General features: G+C 39.7%; 1 protein-coding gene and 1 long non-coding RNA gene across 2 annotated transcripts in view; one reads left to right on the forward strand and one right to left on the reverse strand.

Moving 5' to 3' along the window:
- Positions 1-9,748: 9,748 nt before the first annotated feature.
- Positions 9,749-17,444, reverse strand: LOC117064000. The gene is made up of 3 exons (XR_004429212.1): positions 17,327-17,444; positions 16,155-16,380; positions 9,749-15,113 (listed from the first exon to the last, which is right to left on the reverse strand). It is a non-coding gene; the product is annotated as an uncharacterized LOC117064000 (long non-coding RNA).
- Positions 16,940-17,713, forward strand: part of KLHL14 (kelch like family member 14) — a 101,074-nt gene continuing 100,300 nt past the window's right edge. The window contains exon 1 of the mRNA XM_033178034.1: positions 16,940-17,515. The gene's annotated coding sequence lies outside the window, so the exon portion shown is untranslated. The remainder of the gene's footprint in view (positions 17,516-17,713) is intronic.

Raw genomic sequence — 17,713 nt, forward strand, 5'->3', positions numbered from 1 at the left:
AGTAACTTATGCCATCAGGTCCAAGAAAATTAACATTCTTCCTTTCCACCATAGAAAGTGGTAAAAGGAGCAGCACCTCAAAACACACCTACATGACACTGTAGGTCCCACACTTTGGGGAATGTAAGAGCTACCTGGAATACTTGTTAAAGTCCAGAATTCTGGAACCCTCAGGATTCTAATTTAGCAGGTTTAGTGGTTATTGTGATTCAGGAGGTGCCAAAGACCACACTTTGAGAAACACTGCTTTATGGTTTTATTACCATTTGTCAGCCAATTGCTGCTGCCTGAGTTGTTATTGATTATCCTTGGTAACCAATTCTGTTCTGTCCCTTTTGAACTCTTTTATTCTCCATAATTAGATCTTGTAAATGGATTGGACATGCTCCCCAAATGTTTGTTCCATCAGTACAGCAAGATTGAAACAATAATGACAGGTGCATTTTTAGCAATGAAATAAGTCCTTCCTTGAAGGCGAGCAACAGAAAGCTTCCCCAGGAGGAGTTAACCTGGGTTCCAGAGTGGAGCAGCAGAGTCATGCCTTGTGGTGAGTCCGATGGCTAGAAGCAGCCAGGGTCAGGCATGACAATCAATCTAACAGTGATGATTAATAGCCAAATAGAATCTCTGGAGCTTTATTCCTTAGCCTCTGCTCTGCCTCCTCTTTAACACTCAGGTAAATGTCAAAAAAGGAACTTGGGATTATAGCTGACAAGGGGTAAATGCCTTCATGTTGTCCTCCAAAGGTTAAGGTTTCCCAGACTTAGTGGAAGCCCCAATCTCCAATAACCATTAATCCACTCTACACTGGTAGGAGTGAGCATATTTATGACTACAGTCACTAAAGGGTGAAATAAAGATTAGTTTTTAGTTAGGAACGCAAAGCTTTTGAGATCAATACAAACACACTGCCGAAATCAATCTAAAGTTTGGAATTTTTAAGTAAAGATTTACTAGGCTTCTTCGTACAGTTAATTTTCCAAAGGGAAAACAAGCTCAGAAATGTAACATAGTAATCAAATTGAGTAAACACTAGTCAGTTTGTAAACTGACCTTGGTTATGCGCATATCAAGTAAGTGTGTAAAGCAATAAAAATGCCCATAATGTGGACGGTAAATTTGCCAATAAACAGGTAAAGCCAAAATACACATATAGATTTACATGATAAGAATACTAGCAGCTATATTTGCCTATTTGAAAACATTAATAATCAATAGACGTTAATATTGAAGTTATTCATGCATTTCCCTATTACTGTGCATATTAAGTGTTTCAATTATTTCTACTTAGTTTGATAGACAAATGTATAGCCATATTTTATGAAACCCTTTAAAAAGAATATAGAACTGTTCTCAAAAACAAAAGCTGCTGTTTGGATGAAAGAGCAAGTGGACTGGAAATACATAGCTTGTTACAGTCCTCCGCTATTCATGTTTGATGCATGTATACAATTTATTATGCAATTTCTTGAGATTTGACAAAGTAATTGTCTGGCAAACCATAGCTTTAATGACTCTTTTTCTGTTTCATATGAAAAGACTGTAGGTATTTTAGGAAAATGGCTTAGTAGATCCGTGTCTATAAGGACTCTTTTGCTTGTTATGTATCTGTAGGTTGCAGAGACCCAGAGATATTTTCAGAGGGGTGTGATTCCATGTAGTAAATTCATTTTCTTCAGCAGAGTAAGTGCATGAAAGCTTACAGTCAGCTATAACTTGCAGAAATTGTTTAAGCTACCCACGGGCCCTTATAGTGGAGCTGCATATCTTCTCAGTAGAGAATGGAGAAGAAAGAACACGACAGCACCTCCAATGGGAAGAGGATACTGGAATACAGGCACAGCCTTCAGTTAATGTCACTAGGCTACTGTGTAACAGGTTGACGTTATCTGCAGTTGTTAGAGGGCAGAATTACCAAACACACTAACTGACTCTGCAGCTGAGATTCATTTGCCACTGTTTGCTGCCTGGATGCCAGAGATGGACTCCTAAAGCTCATTTGCCTAAAGCATATTCCGTCCATTCACCCGGTGCTTTGGGGCAGAGATGTACAGAAATTTGGGTTCAGGAGATTGATGTTGTCCTCTTAGAAATATTTAGAGAGCACAACAAAATACTTTTAGTTGCTTAATGTCAGCATCTGCCACCTAGTGCCACACTCTTGGGAAATAATGCCAATATTATTATTTGAATGTACCAATAATTCACACTGAAAGCCAGTGAGCACATATGTGTACATATTCTTAAACAGTGAAATCCACACTGGTCATAGGAGACAGTAATTTTTGCTCTACTAATGCTATCACGTAGGTCCTAAAACAACATTTTAGCAGAGCATACTCTCCAAGAAAGGGTAAAACAATTCTTAAGTTTTATGAATTGCACATATGCAGTAATTACAATACTACATACACATGTATATGCACATACATAGAAATGTATTGAGTAAATACCTATATATTTGTGTAGCATACATATTATATATGTGCACACATATACATATAAACATAGACATATACATACAAATAAAATCACTATGTCTGCACCAGGATAGAGAATTTGACACCCAAATTGTTGTTCAGGTGTTTTGACCAATGATACGTCACTTTCCAGAATAATTCAGCAAACTTTAAATTATTTTCATAAATTTTACTTTTAATTAGGAGATTCATTTAGCAATCAAGATGATCCACCCTCAGATTCTGAGTGTTGATGACATGTGACAATTGCAATAAAGCAGTTTGGAGTGGGGATAGCTAGGTTGCCATCATGAATCTGTATAATTACAAGAAAAGCCAGATTAAAGTTATGATACTGGAAGAGTTCCCAGGTTTCTGTAGATTTCAGAACCATATTGATGAGTAACAGAGGGTTTAAATGATCAGCTTTTCTAGCAGTACCAGTTCTTCCACTGTACAAGTCTCTAAACATTTGCTCTAAGAATCAACATATAAACACAAAAGCCATCTTACATATAACATGAAATGTTTTGTTGAACAAATCAATGAATCAATGATAAATGCATAGTGGAATCCATCTATGAATCAGCACAACTAGAATAAGCAAGTCTAAGTCTCCAGTCCCCAGTGATGACAAGCTAATTTCCTAAGTGCCTTCCAATAGTTAATTGGGCCCTTGGGAGCCACAGTATTCTTCTAGGTCAGTAAGGGAGGAGGTTGCACAAACAGAAGGAGAAATCCTAAGAGCCCAGGATTCCTAGGAGAAGGAAAACACTGAAGGTATGGCTCTAGGAGCTTCCAATTCTCATTTCTCAAGAGAAGATTCCTGAAATGTAAAGAATCTAAAGAAAAATCTATATTCAGTCCTACATCTTTGTGTGCCAGAGAAATCCATCTATTTCCACAGCTACTTGTTACGGGTTCTATGTGTTGGCAGGATTCTCAAAGAAGCAAACGTAGGGTAGATACAGGGGCAAGTGCACATTCTATGGTGCATAACATTACAGATTTTTAAAGCTAACAATACCATAAACATTGCCAAATCCAGGAAAATAATGTAACATTAACTAATTAACTGTGTGACAGACCTGTACAATATTCCTTTCCCTGAAATTTTTGGCTTCATATTATTAAAGTAGCAAACTGACAAAGATTTTAGAATGCCATTTTCTAGAGAAAGAAAAGTAGATCAGTTAATCTGTCTTCTAATGTGATTGATCAAAATTTATTTTCTAAGGCTGAGGCAGGAGGATTGCTTGAGCCCAAGAGTTCAAGACCAGAATGAGAAACATGGGGAGACCCCATCTCTACCAAAAACAAAATAAAACAAAAAACTCAGGTGTGGTGTCAGGCACCTGGGGTCACAACTGCTTAGGAGGCTGAGGCGGGAGGATCTCTGAGGTCTGGGAAGTCGAGGCTGCAGTTAGTGGTGATCATGTCACTACACTGCAGCCTGGGTGACAGAGAAAGACTGTGTCTCAAAAAAAAAAAAAAACTACAAAAAAAATTTAATTGTTTTTATTATTAATAGCTTAGAAAGCTTTTTTTTTTTTTCCAGCTTCCCAAAGTTTCTCTAGAGTTTCATGTCTTGTTGCTATGTAAGTCAGCACAGTGGGAAGTCAGAATATTCCTAGTAGTCCTTCCTACATCTGGTCAGCTTGCAACAATTTAACTCTACATGGAAGCAGCTGTGAACCACATAAATGCATCCTTCTACATCAATCCAAACACGATTCCCAAATCAACTTCCCTTTAGCTATGTCTCAAAGTATTCACAACTCCTCCAAAGCCATCTGACATGAGGGGAAGTCAGAGTGGAAACAGCACTCTTAGTTGATTACAGTAAAAAATCTCATTTTTGTAAATTTTACACATTGCAAGTGCCCCTCCTAGACCCTTGGAGGGGGCCCATAAGAGTGAAGTGCCTATCTAGTGGACAATTGCCTCAAATCACTCAATTGGGGTATAGTTTTTCTGTGGCCCCTCATAGCTAAGTTGGGAGGGCCACTTATATCAAGGGAATTTACCCAGGCCCTGTTACGAACTGGGATCCCATATCCGATGCACCAATCAGCATTTCCAAAAAACAGAGAGATTCAGAATATGAACTTTAGAGATGGAAAGAAAGGACATTAGCAACCACACAATCCCCTTTCCACCCCTCAGATGATTAAACTGAAATCCAAGGAAAGTTAACATGTAGATAGATTTATTTCTCAGTTGTCTTGTGAATCAATTATTTGGGGTTTACTAAACCAACATTGAGTATTTTCCGTGTACAGGGCGTTCTCCCATCAAATCCTTACAATGAGCTTATAGGATAAATGAACCCCATTTGACCTATAAGAAAAGTGAATCAGAGAAATTAAGGGTCTGTCTGGCCTTATTTCACACAATTGGTAAATTGCATAGTTCGGGTTCACATTCTTGCCCACTATGCTATGGCATCTCCAATTATCCAATGGGTATGATGTCCTTCCACTAAAGATAATATAAATAATAATTCTTTTGTATTATTTTATTATTTCACATATTACTTTCACACTTCACAGTTTTCTTAATTATTACACTGCCGCTTAAAATAAATTTTGTAGGAATCAATACTATCCACTCTATGAAAAACTAAGGTTTAAAGACACTGGGATACTTGTGTTACCAATAAATGATGAAAGTGAGCCTCAAGTCCATTTTCTTTCTAGTCTAGGTCCTACATTCTTCCTCCTACTCCCACTGGTCGGTGAGCCATTAGGTGCACTGTAGCTACAATCACCCCTCTTATAGAAAATTTCAGTGACTGTCAAAAGCCATGGCCTATAAAAGTAAAATCAGCATCAACTGAGATCCTTTTCTTATAGCTTTCTCCCAATAGATCTGTGTTTGAGGCCTTCTTCTAAAGCTAGAAGAGCCTTACAACTCTCTTATTGGAGATAATGGACTTCAGTTGCAAAGTATTTATTTTCTGCATGTTACACTAAAAGTATTTGAAGTGTAACCCTAGTAAATAATAAAGTTGAAAGTTGTTGTTACAGGATGTAGTTTATTCCTTCATTATGTCCCGTGAGAGCTCAGTGTAGTCTGTGGACTCATCAACCCCAAAGTAGGAACACTGTGTTGCCTGTTCTTCCTTCTCATGTCTTTCCCATATAAACCTGTTAAGTTAAAATAAAGTTGGCCTGTAATGTATTAGGGTTGGAGACATGAGTATAATCTCACGTTTAGCTTTATTTAAATATAGATGGTTACACATATGTAAACATGTATAGATATGTGTAGATATAGGGTTAGTATACACACATATTTCCTTGATCTTTCAGCTCAGAGAATCTAGACGAAACAACACCTCAGTAGCAATGAGCACAATTAATGGCCAGATTTTTATTTCCAATACCATTCTCCAATAACAGGATGCAGCGTTCCTTCAAGAAATGATTGATTCTAAGTTTGGGGTATAAAATATACAAGATGAGCCTGTAGTATATTCTTGAGAAAGAAAGAAGGAAGGAAGGAAGGAAGGAAGGAAGGAAGGAAGGAAGGAAGGAAGGAAGGAAGGAAGGGAGGGAGGGAGAGGAAAGAGAGAGGAAAGAAAGAAAGGAAGGAAGGAAAGAAAGAAAGAAAAAGAAAGAAAGAAAGAAAGAAAGAAAGAAAAGAAAGAAAGAAAGAAAGAAAGAAGAAAGAAAGAAAGAAGGAAGGAAGGAAGGAAGGGAGGAAAGAAAAGAAAGAAAGGCAAGAAGACAGGAAGGAAGAAAGGAGGGTAGGGAAGAATGGATAAAAGGAAAGAAGGAAGGAAGGAAAGAAGGAAATATATGTCCTTTTAAAGCTGGAATAGTTTAATCAGGAAAATAAAGCAGTATTGGATTATAACCAAAGTGTAAAATAAATATCCACGAGTTTCTGTTGATATAAATAAATAACTGGGGGTGGGAATAGACAAATTTTTCTTGCAGGTGAATTACAAGTAATTTATGTAAATACTCCACTCAGAAGGAATTGAAGAAGTTGCTCTCCACTCCTTAAGATTGGACTGTGCATAGTGACTTTTTTCCAAGAAGTACAATATGGAAAGAGTAATAAAAAGAAAATAATATCTTATTATGGAGAAACATGACAAACACTAAATCAGCTATGTGAACAAGTTTAACATCAGCAGTGATGGGTCATATTTATCACATATATCCCTGATATTATGTAATGAAACAAGACTTTACCATGGTGGTCCTCCTCCCAAAAACCCATAATCCCAGTCTAATCATGAGAACATCAGACAACTTTTAACTGAGGATCATTCTACAAATTATCTGACTGATATTTCTCAAAATCATCAAGGTCATCAAAAACAAGGAAAGTCTGAGAAAATATACAGTCAAAATGAACCTAAGGAAACATGACAACTAAATGTTATGTGGTCTCCTGGATGGGATCCTAAAAACAGAAAAAGAACATTACATAAAAACGAAGGCAATCTGAATAATCTATGCATTCAGCGAATAATGATTCAGCTGGTAAAGATTAATTAATATTACTCATCAGTTATAACAAACGCATCATACTGTTGAGATATGTTAACAAAAACTGGGCAATGGGTATATGAGAACTCTGTATTCTCTTCTCAATTTTCCTGTAAATCTAAATATGTTCTAAAATTTAAATGTTTATCTTAAAAGTACTCTGTATCTTAGAAAACAACTAAATAAATATTTTTAATAATAATAGTTTCAAAAGATGAAGTTAGCACATACTAACAGCTACCCATGCTGAGAAATACTAACTTCGGGAAACAACAGCAAACACACAAACACACACAATTTCACTTTCAAAATTAAGTACTGTACATATTACCTCAATAAAATCATTATATTTTAGTTTTCCCCCAAACAGCTACAATACATTTCATTAAATGGGCAAATAAACATTTACATATAAGATTCAACTGACAATTTTTTCCCATTTCAGAGACTCCATAGAATTTTGTGTCAATAATATATGTATTTCAGGTTTATGGAAACAGTTAAAAGCATCTCTCAAAGATGACAGTTGTAAAAATCTGCATCTTACACAATTAGAATGTTTCTCTTTCACAGGGAGTGAAATTCTCTCTGCAAGTATTTAGCTGCTTTTGACACTACTGTTAGAAAAGTCAAGAAAATTAATACACATAAAAAGGAATAAAACAAGACCAAATATTCTAGCAGTTGGAATTTAAAACCCTACAGAAAACTTGAATCAGTCCTTATCTTGACCCATGTTTTGCTCTAAGCTCAATTAAGATATAAAGACAAAATGAAAAGACTTCAGTGCAGATTTATCGTGTTGTGTTAGCTGTGACTACATGTTACTATTTGATTTTGAGAAAATATATCCTTTAGTTCCTGGGTTATCTCTAAACAACTAAAAAGAAATACTCATCAGAATTCTTGATTTGTCACCTTAGACAATCGACTCCCCAAGTTTATCCAAACTTTCAGACAATACTTCAATAATTACTATATTAACTCAGAATTTCAACAACTTGAACAACTTTACTGGTATACTATGATATATGGTATTATAAAATAAACAATAGAAATGGAAATAGGATTGGGTATACTGGGGTGGAGTGGAGGAATAAGGAGGATAAAGATAAACAGAAAAACAGAGAAATATCTTTTTAAATGGAAAGTTGGAGAGATTTGCACTAACATCAAAGAAGCAAAGAGCAATAATAAATAAATACCTCAAGATATAAACAGGTCACCTGTAGGGAATCTAGCACTGCAGTCAAGGTAATAGATCCTTGTAAAGATATAATGATATTTGATTACTATCTGGGCATATAAATATTTGACTAAGAAATTTAGATTATTTATTTCCATTAACTGTAAAACTTTCAATGGGCTGCTGAATATTCCAGCGTAGCAATACATATATTCATTTTTAAGAATTGGTAAGAGAAAGAACAAAATTATTGCCACAAATGAAAGAAAAATTTGAGGGTGGAGAGGGTGATTTTAATAATTTGCAAATTTGGATGATAACTCTTTATGATAAAGATTCACTGTCTTGCTTATAGAGAGTTTCATACCCTTCTAAAATGAGCATTCAGAATGTAAAAAATACTTTCCAATAAACTCCAATCCTTTGAAAACTTTTGATGCATATAAAATAATTTGTGAACATAAGTAATATAATTTCTGCCAATGCACTCAAAATACATTGACATGTTTTACTTGTTGTTTGTGATGATTTCCACAAAGATGACTGGGTAAATTCTTCTGACCTCTAGCCTCTGGGAAGTTTTCAAGGGGAGAAGAATATGTTCCTCCTTATTCTCCTGTTTAACCTCCAACTTATCCTGCAAATCACTAGGAGGGCTCCCAATTATACTTTGGGGAACATTCAGTTCACTTTTTCTGAATGCAAGCCTATACAGTAGTTAAACGAAGGAAACGCTCTCTCTCTTCACATATGGGAAAACTGAGACCTGAAAAAAGGAAAGTGATTTGTCTAGAGGCCCAGGTCATGTCAGAGACAGAAGCCAATCACAACATCCTCTCTCATCTCAGTCATTGTCATGAAGGCCTAGTGCCAAAAAGCTACTTTTCAGAGTCCTGCATCTATTCAGCAACCTGTTATTAAATCATCATTAGTAATAAATATCCTTAGTTTTTAATATCCAATTGTGTTTATTGGGATCGTTCTCCATCCATCTTGATTCAGAATGCTTTTAGTGCTGCTTCCTCCTGCAGGAAAATCTGTATGTCCTGCTTTTTCTCCTGTAGGCTGGTGGAGGACAGTGTAGCAGTCAACACACACAACCACCATTGGTGCATGGCTAAAGACCATGGCGATTTTACAGCATCTTGAACATTTCACATCCACAAAGTAAGAAACTGAGCGCTGCATCAGGCACTTCTTGTGTTTCCTCTCCTCCTTTTTTGAAGAAGGATGAAGAATTTCCTTTACAAGAGGCATATTCTCATGGGGAGATCATCATTGCCAGAAAGGCGAAATATCCTTAATTTTTAAAAATCTTAATTACTCAAGACATGCGTGAAACACCAATGTCCCCAGAGGGAAAAGGGTGATGGTTTTTAAAACTACAGGTAAACAATATATATAGACATACAATATCTAGAGAGCAAAGCCAAAAATAGTAGTACTTTCATTAAAGTGACTAGTTGCCTCTTGAGTAGCATCATGAATCCTTACAATCCTAAGAAAAGTAGATGTATTCTTTTCATCATTCAATATTTGTTAAGCACGAGGTATAATCTGTAGAAAAGAAAAAAAGGAAAACTAGGAAGAGAATTCTCTAGCTACATCTGTCTACTTTTTATTTAACAAATGTTCACAAAGCATTCACTATGTGTCTGGCACTGTTTTAAGGACCTACAAATATTTACAACAATTTAAACACCATAAGATCTGTTGAGATAGGTGCTATAATTATCCCATTCTCAAATGAAGAAAGCAGGCACAGGGAGATTACTTGCCCAAGGTCACACCGATAGAAAGTGGCAGAACAGGATTCAATTCCAGGGAATCTGCTTCCAGAATTCATGTACAGAATTGCAGCTCTGTGCTACCTTTGTTGAGTAGTTTAATTACTATTAAAGCAACTACTCTCTTCAAAGTTTTAGAGAGCTTTGCTGGGTGATTGTGGCTATAGGTAAAAAATTTGGATAAAGCACTTACTAAGGTCCCATCAAAGTCTTAGCTATGTGCTGTAATAATTTCACAATAGAATAAATATTTTATTAATTTTAAGACAGTAGATCATTATAATCTGGAGATTGACTAATACCAGTTTAGTCAAATACCTGACAGTCTCTGCTTGTTAAATTCTTCCCTTGTTCTCTCTGCTCTTTCTCTGATACATTTGAAAATTCACCTGCAATAGTCCATCAATGTATTTACTGAATAACGGCTACGGGCAGGACACAAAGTTATGTACTATGGGAGATTTTTACCAGAGAGAGGGCTTTTTCTCCCCTTGATGCTTATAATCTAGTTAAGATGGTAACAGATTTCCCTGAATAAGCAATTAACAAAGCAGTAAATAATAAATGTTGAAAGAGTGTTACAGATAATAAGTACTCTGAGGAAGTTAGAGACGTGTTTCTTTCTGCTTCAATAATTTCTTATACATACTCTTATCAGAGCAATTATCAAGTATAATTATTCACTTGCTGAAGCTAATTTACCTGCTTGTCTCTTCTACTAGAATGTAAGCCTCTTGAGGACAAGAGTGCAGTTTTATTCATCATTGTTTCCTTGATGTTTAGCACAGTGTTTGGTATTCAATAGATACTTAATATATACTTGATGAATGAATGAATGCATGAATAAATAAATAAATGTTTCCTAGAGGCAGGCATTTCTTTTGTGGCCAGTGCAGTAGAATGGTAAATCCCTGGAGTCAGGCTGTGTTGGTTTGAACCTAAGCACTACTTTTGAAAAGTTGTGTGATTCTGAAAAATTTACCTGATTTCTCTGCATTTCATTTTGCTCATTAGTAAAATGAAAATAATAGTACCTTTCTTCAGCAGCTAATTTGGCTATGGAACAAATTACCCCAAAAGCTAATGACTTGAAACAGCAGCCATTGATTTAACTCAGGGTTCTGTGGATCAGTCATTTGGAGTATGTTGGTTCTCCTGTCTCAGCTGGGCTCATTCATGCATCTGAGTTCAGCTATTGGGCAATCTAGGGAATGTTTTGTCCATGCGATGTGTCGTCTTCTACCAGGCTAGCCTGGGCTTCATCACATGACATCTGGCAGAGCTCTAAGAGGGAGAGTTGAAACACACAAGGTCTCTTGAGGCTTAGACTCAGAATTGGCACAAGGTCGCTTCTGGGGCACATTCCATTGGTCAAAGCAAGTTATAAGGCCAGCTCACATTCAAGGATTGGGTAAGTCGAATCCACACTTGATGAGAGGAGCAGCAAAGCCACATTATAATGTGGTATGTATACCAGGAAGGGTGGAGACATTGAGCTGTTTTTTCAAACTGCCATACTCTTTCATAGGATTAGCAAGAGGATTAAGAACATAAAACATTTAAAGGATTTAGAACAGTGTCCACCACGCAGTAATAAACCCAATAAGTAGTAGCCATTGTTATTCTGTTGGAGGTTGCCAGGAAAAGTTTTATAGTGGAAAAAATCTGAGTTTACTCTTGAGAGGTAAGTGGGATTTCTATTCGTAGAGAACGAAGGCCTCTCAAAAGGACACAGCCTCACAATAGGTGCTGTGGTTTAACAGTGGAGCGTGTCCAGAACAGGCTGCCCAGAGGAGCTAGAGCTAAATACTGGGAACCTAGAATGCCAGCCACAGAGTTGGGCTTGACAGCAGAGCAATATCAAACCATTGGCTTTTGCCTAAATGTTAGCCAATAGCACCATTTCTTATTGTTATTTCAGATGCTGTGTTCTTTAATAAGCTTCTCAGTGCTGATGGTTCTGTGATATCTTTGACCCATCTACTCAAGATTAAAACAAAAACAAAAACAAAAACCTAGAAATCTGTGAGTTGTGTCTGGATTTTGCTGCTCCCTAACTTTGAAGGAGCTATGTGGTCCTTCTTTACTCAATTTTATTCCAAGTGTAAAATGTAATAATTTCTTGCTTTATCCATCCATTCCACAATAATGGTAATCTTAAAGGTCAGATCACATTGAAGTAGTGTTTACTATCCAAAAGACACAGGGGAGACCAGGCTCCGATGTTTATGCAATTTGATGATAACTCATAAATCCTAAGCAGAAAAGTCAAGAATAAGGAAAATAAAGTTTCAGTGTGGCTGCACCTATATGTCAAGCAGCAAAACATTTCTAGAACTGCTCTAAAGATAATCTTCAGTGCCTCCAGTCCAGTGAGACGATCCTGAGCAACTGGAGCCACTGATAGGCCTGGATCTCTGCCACCTTGAAGGCTGACCAGACCACTAGAAGCTAATGGCAGCTCTAGTAGACTGCTTAGTGGCCATGGTTTCAGAATCTTTCCATTGTACATGGTTTAAATGCAAATTCACTAATGAATAATTTTGATAATTCTATGGAAGTATGAAGATGACTTGCATTAGGCGACTACACAATCATATTTAATTTTTTTTAAAAAAGACAATTCTGGCTCTTCTTATGCCATGTGAAATCCATCCTGCTGAGTGCTCCTGACTAGTCACGTCCTTCCTGCCATTTTAAAAACAATAGTGGCAGAGATGCAAGCTGCTGATAGTGCTCAGCAGGACAGATCAAACACACAGATGCAATTTCTGTATGTTGAACACTGAAGTAGGATAAAATTCAAATACTTACAATCGCTTAGTAGCTAGCATCTGATTGCTGCAAATTGAATCTTTCTTAATGAGATTTATTGTAAATAGTGTCATCTCATTTGTGAGTTCTGCAATAATTTCAGTCAGAGTCAGTATAAGATACTGGAGGTGTGAGATTTATTCTGACATATATGTTAGTTTATGCACAGATTATGAAGGGATGTTTTATCAATATTTTTTTAATTGCTTATAAAATAACCAGAATTGCATTTTTTTCTGAAACTTAAACATTATCAGATAACTTTAGAATGCAGAAGAAAATGTTTTTATCCACTTCAACAGACATTTTTAGAATTGCCAGCTCCCAATCCCACTCTCTTCCCCTTCAACCCTAGTTGTTAAATAAGCATTAACATTATAGGTAGCTAAAATGTTTGAAATGTGGCTTTTATAGTATTTGGAAGCAATAAAGAGCCTGGTAATCATAATTTGTGACCAATATGTCCTATCCATAGAAAAATAGAAATTTGAAACTAAGCTATTTTGAGGCCTACGAACATACTTTCTTTCATGATAAAACAGGAAGGTGGCCATAATTTAAGTGAAATACTATTATTGCCTTTGGGCTTAGTTCCAAATACTTCATGAGAAGTCCATAAAAGATCAACATCAAAAGCATAAATAAAAATTGCACTTTACATGTATGAGAGTTTTGTGACACTCCACATACTTAATAGCATTAATTGCTAGTGACGTAGAACTCCAAAAATGTTCTATCTTAGAGTCACATGATCATCCCATTCAACACCCAAACAAGGGAATTTTTTTTAAAAAAATCAAAACAAATAATAGGGCCGGGAGAATTGGATAATCTGTTCTCTTTCCTCTGCCCTAAACAACAACAGCAAAATTCTTTTGTATGATTTAATCATGTACTAGGGCATTTCCATTATAAACATAAATATGAGAATGCAGCATCTCAACAGGATCTGAATAAAGAAGTCTTACTCTCAGATAATCTAGAACCTTGACAAAAAAAGGGGGGGCTTTTGTGAGGGTTAAATGTTTCAGTTTGATCCTTCTTAATTTATTTAAGAGTGAATATCCCATGTACATGTTAACATTATCATTGTAAATGAGGAATCTCTATTTCTGAACCTCAGAATTGTTAGTTTTCCTCCCTTTCCTAAGCAGGTGTCTTTCCATCTCTCACAAATCAAAGAGGATGATGGGGGTGTGAATAGATGTCTTGCAGTGGTGCCCTGATATGTATTTTAATAAGTTTACTCATCAGAGCACATATAAATTAGAATGAATCATATTCATATATTTAATAGCAAACAAAGCTCAATTTAGCTCATGACCAGCTTTCTTCGTGTTCATTTTACTTAAGGGCATGCCTTCCTTTTTCTGCTTCTTTTTTTCTTTCTTTCTTGGACACCTCCAACCCCCATTGATGACCGAAATGCAGGGCTATAAATGTAAGGGTGCAATACATCATGAGATAAGTCTGGAGAACATGTCCTCTACCACAATGCACATGAATCTCTGGTACAGCTAAAATTCCAGAAACATGCTGGGGTTCCTTTTGCATGGTAAGCAGGGTCAAAAATGTGAGCACTAGGTGGTTGCCCTTACATATCAGATGAGTTCCAAAGTTGAAAGGTTACATTTGTGAAATTGCAGCTGGGTTTCCTAGCACTTGATTCTACCTCCTGCAAAACAAACACTCCTAATTGAAATACAAATCCAACAATATGATAATCTTTCAGTAAAAAAAAAAAAAAAATGTGACTTCTGCACCCTTATCTGCTGACGAGCTGACAGAGAAGTTCAGAGGCAGTTGTTTCACCAGACAAAATGATAGAGAAAATATGTTTTCAAATAAGATCATAAACCTTGAATAGTGCTTTATGGTAAGCAAATGTAAAGCAAAGGGCTGTCCTCTATTCTGTCTACCAGCTCTATTCCCACCACCCTGGTGTGTATCCTCAGCCACTCACCTTTTAGGCAAGGGCTAGTATCTTCCAGGTCAGACCCAAATCCCAAATACCAAAACAGAATAAAGTGATATCTTAGCATACTTTGAGATCAGACTGTTTCTGCATTTCATAGTGCTGGGGGTGAGGGGGAGGTGTGGGGGGAAGGGAAAAGCAGCATACCAATGTAGTGAAATCTGGAAACAACAGCATATATACAGACACAAAAAAAGTTTGCATATTGCACAGAGCGCTTGAAGATCATAAATCTATGCATGAGAAAGATGTAGTGGAAATTTTGGGGGGGATTAGAGTTTATTTTTGTCATCTCTGTGAGACAGCTACTCATTCATCCAGATCACAGCTAAGAAAAAAGCTGGTCACAGAAATTAGCAGTTTCAGCTCAGCAGCGAAGTCGCCAGCCTGTGAAGGCAGAGAGAAATTGACTAATTAGCAATGCGCACTAAAACTTGACGGTTCTTTATAGAGAGAGAGAAGAGAGAGGGAGAGAGAGGGAGAGGGAGGGAGGGGGGGGCTCGCTTTTTCCCCTTCTTTCTTCCAAAGATGTTTGAAATCGCAGTCATTTACGCTCGACAATTTTTACAATAGCCTTGAGCCATAATTTTGCGAGTCTCTCCAGCATCCATCCCCCTGTATGGTCTCTCTCTACTGGCCAAGCACGACCGTTTCTCTCCCCAACCGTGGATTTCCTATTACTCTCGTTACGACTCACTGAGCCCCAGGCCCAAGGATAATGATGTGTTGTTTCTTGGTAGCATAATTTGTCACACGTACATTTTTTCTTCTTCTTCTCTTGCAGAAAGCTCTGCTCCCTCTCTCTCTCTCCCTCTCTCTCTCCCTCTCTCTTTCTCTCTTTTCTCCCTCTCCTACATTTTCTTGCTGTTGCTAATTCATGGTGATCAAATGATGTACGACAAAATAAATTGTAAAGAGTGACTGCCTGGAGTTGGGAACCAGAAGGTGTTTTCCCCCTCCCAAGGAGAGAGCAAACCTTTAAAAAGGAAGGACAATTGATTTTTGGGGGGAGCTTAAGTGAGCCTTGACTTTGCAGCTGGTTGAGAGCAGGTAAGTTTCTGGCCTTGTGTCTGCCTTGTGTGTATTTTGTTCTGTCTTTTGGGTTGTTGTAGGGGGAAGGGCCGGGGAGGGAGTCTTTCAGAGGTGTTGGGGGTGGGGGTAGTTGTATGGCAAACGCTCATAAAGAATAAAACTCCTACTGCAAGAAATAAGCAGATGAGGAGGAAAGGCAAGGGAGGAGAACAAGAAGGAAGGGGAATAGGAAAAGATGGGGGGGGAAGACAACGAAGCGGAGAGAGCTAGAGAGAGGTATGACCGGGTCCTCTTAAAGGGAGAGAGACTCTTAAGATGTTTCAGGCAAGCCAGAGCTTTGGGGGCGGGCGTGGGGGTGCTGCCGGGGGAGGGAGCGCGAGGGAGGGTAGGGTCCACCTGGAACGGGATGGTAAAGTGAGTCGAAAGGAGCCCAGTCTGGTATAAATAGGAAGCCGGCGATCCAGGACCGGCGCCAGGCAGGGCAGAGTGAGCCGCAGTGGAAGGGGCAGGTCCGGCGGGATCCCTCTGAGCTGGGAGGCGGCGGCGGCGGCGGCTCTCCCGGGCGGGTGGACGGGCGGGCGCGCGGGCGGGATGCGAGCAGAGGGTCCCTTTCTGCTCAGCCCTGGAAGGTGCAATTACAGGTTAAGGACCGGGCGTATCGATTTCGCCTCGCCTCCCCCACCCTGCCCTCCTCCGCCTAGATGCCGGCGGCTCAGACTTTTTACAGAAGTAGTTCCAGGGCCGGGGGAGTGGGGGTGCCCCAGTAGGGGGCCGCTGGGGGCTCTACCGAGGGGGTCAGAAGGGAGCTGCGGCAGCCGGCCACGATGCTGGGTGGGGCGCAGAGACCCCGCACCCCACTGCGCCCCCGCCCCCCCGCTCTTTCCACAGCCCCCACCCCTCCCCCCAACACCTGCCTTCTAACTTGAACTTCTCATAGTTACTGGAGTTAAAGCGACTGCGCCTGGTGCCCGGGAGGGAAAACCGTGCACAGGAATCCCTCCCGGCCTCCCGGCCTCCCGGCTCCCGCTCCAAACGCGTCCTCGCAGCCCCACTTCCTCCCCTTGGGTCCTCTGTGCCGCCCCGCGCTGGAAGGGGAGATAGATGCCCGAACTTCCGCGCTTTGAAATAAGCCAGACGGGGGAAAGGGGGCCACCGGGTCGGGGTGGGGGTGGTGGAAGGATTCTCCTGCCAGGTTTAAAGGTGTCTCTGGAAAATTAGCCAAACTGAGTGGTGACGGGGAAGCCAACAGTTTGCGAAGCAGGGAAGCGGGCAGGGCCAGGGTGAAGGAAATGAGCTCGAATTGATAAGGACAGCTCCCGCCTCTGCCGAGTCCACTGAGCGGGTCCTCACCGCGCTCCGCTGCACTTTCCCGGGAGAAGAAAGGGCTTTATCTCCTCCCTCAGACTACTAGCCTAGGAGTTTCTCGGGGCAGCATGGATAATCGAAGGGGGTCCCAGCTTTTGGAGAGCTAAGATTCGCCCACCCCGCGCGCTTGTCGGGCCCCTGTTCCTACCCCCTCCCCCAAACTGGGCCAACTGCGAAAAGCAAAGCTTCGGGCATAAGTTGACCTGAAACCTTCGCCGTCGGTCGCCTCTGCGCTTTCAGAGCACCCCGGGCTCCCCACTCCCCGGCCTTTCCCTTCTTCCGGCCCGGCATGGACACGAGCCCACGAGGTGCCTCGGCCTCAGCCGCCACTTTGCCGTCGCTGCTGCCACTGCTGTTGCTGCCAACAGCTGAGGTGGTTTTAGGAAAGTGAGGTACGAAGTGTGTGGGAGGTGGCGAGAGGAGTCGCAGGGAGCAGAACCGGCGCCGGGACCCCAGACAGGGCCCTTCTGGTGGCGCTCACGGATCCAGCGTCTTCGGACTTTCCTCCTAGGGTCGGGGTCCGGAGCGCGCCAGGAGGGAGCCAAACTGAGCCTTGTTTCTTGTTCTTCGCCCTCCCCTCCCCTCCATAC

Source organism: Trachypithecus francoisi, unplaced genomic scaffold (genome assembly GCF_009764315.1).
Source record: "Trachypithecus francoisi isolate TF-2019V2 unplaced genomic scaffold, Tfra_2.0 Lachesis_group19, whole genome shotgun sequence".
Classification (NCBI taxonomy): Eukaryota; Metazoa; Chordata; class Mammalia; order Primates; family Cercopithecidae; genus Trachypithecus; species Trachypithecus francoisi.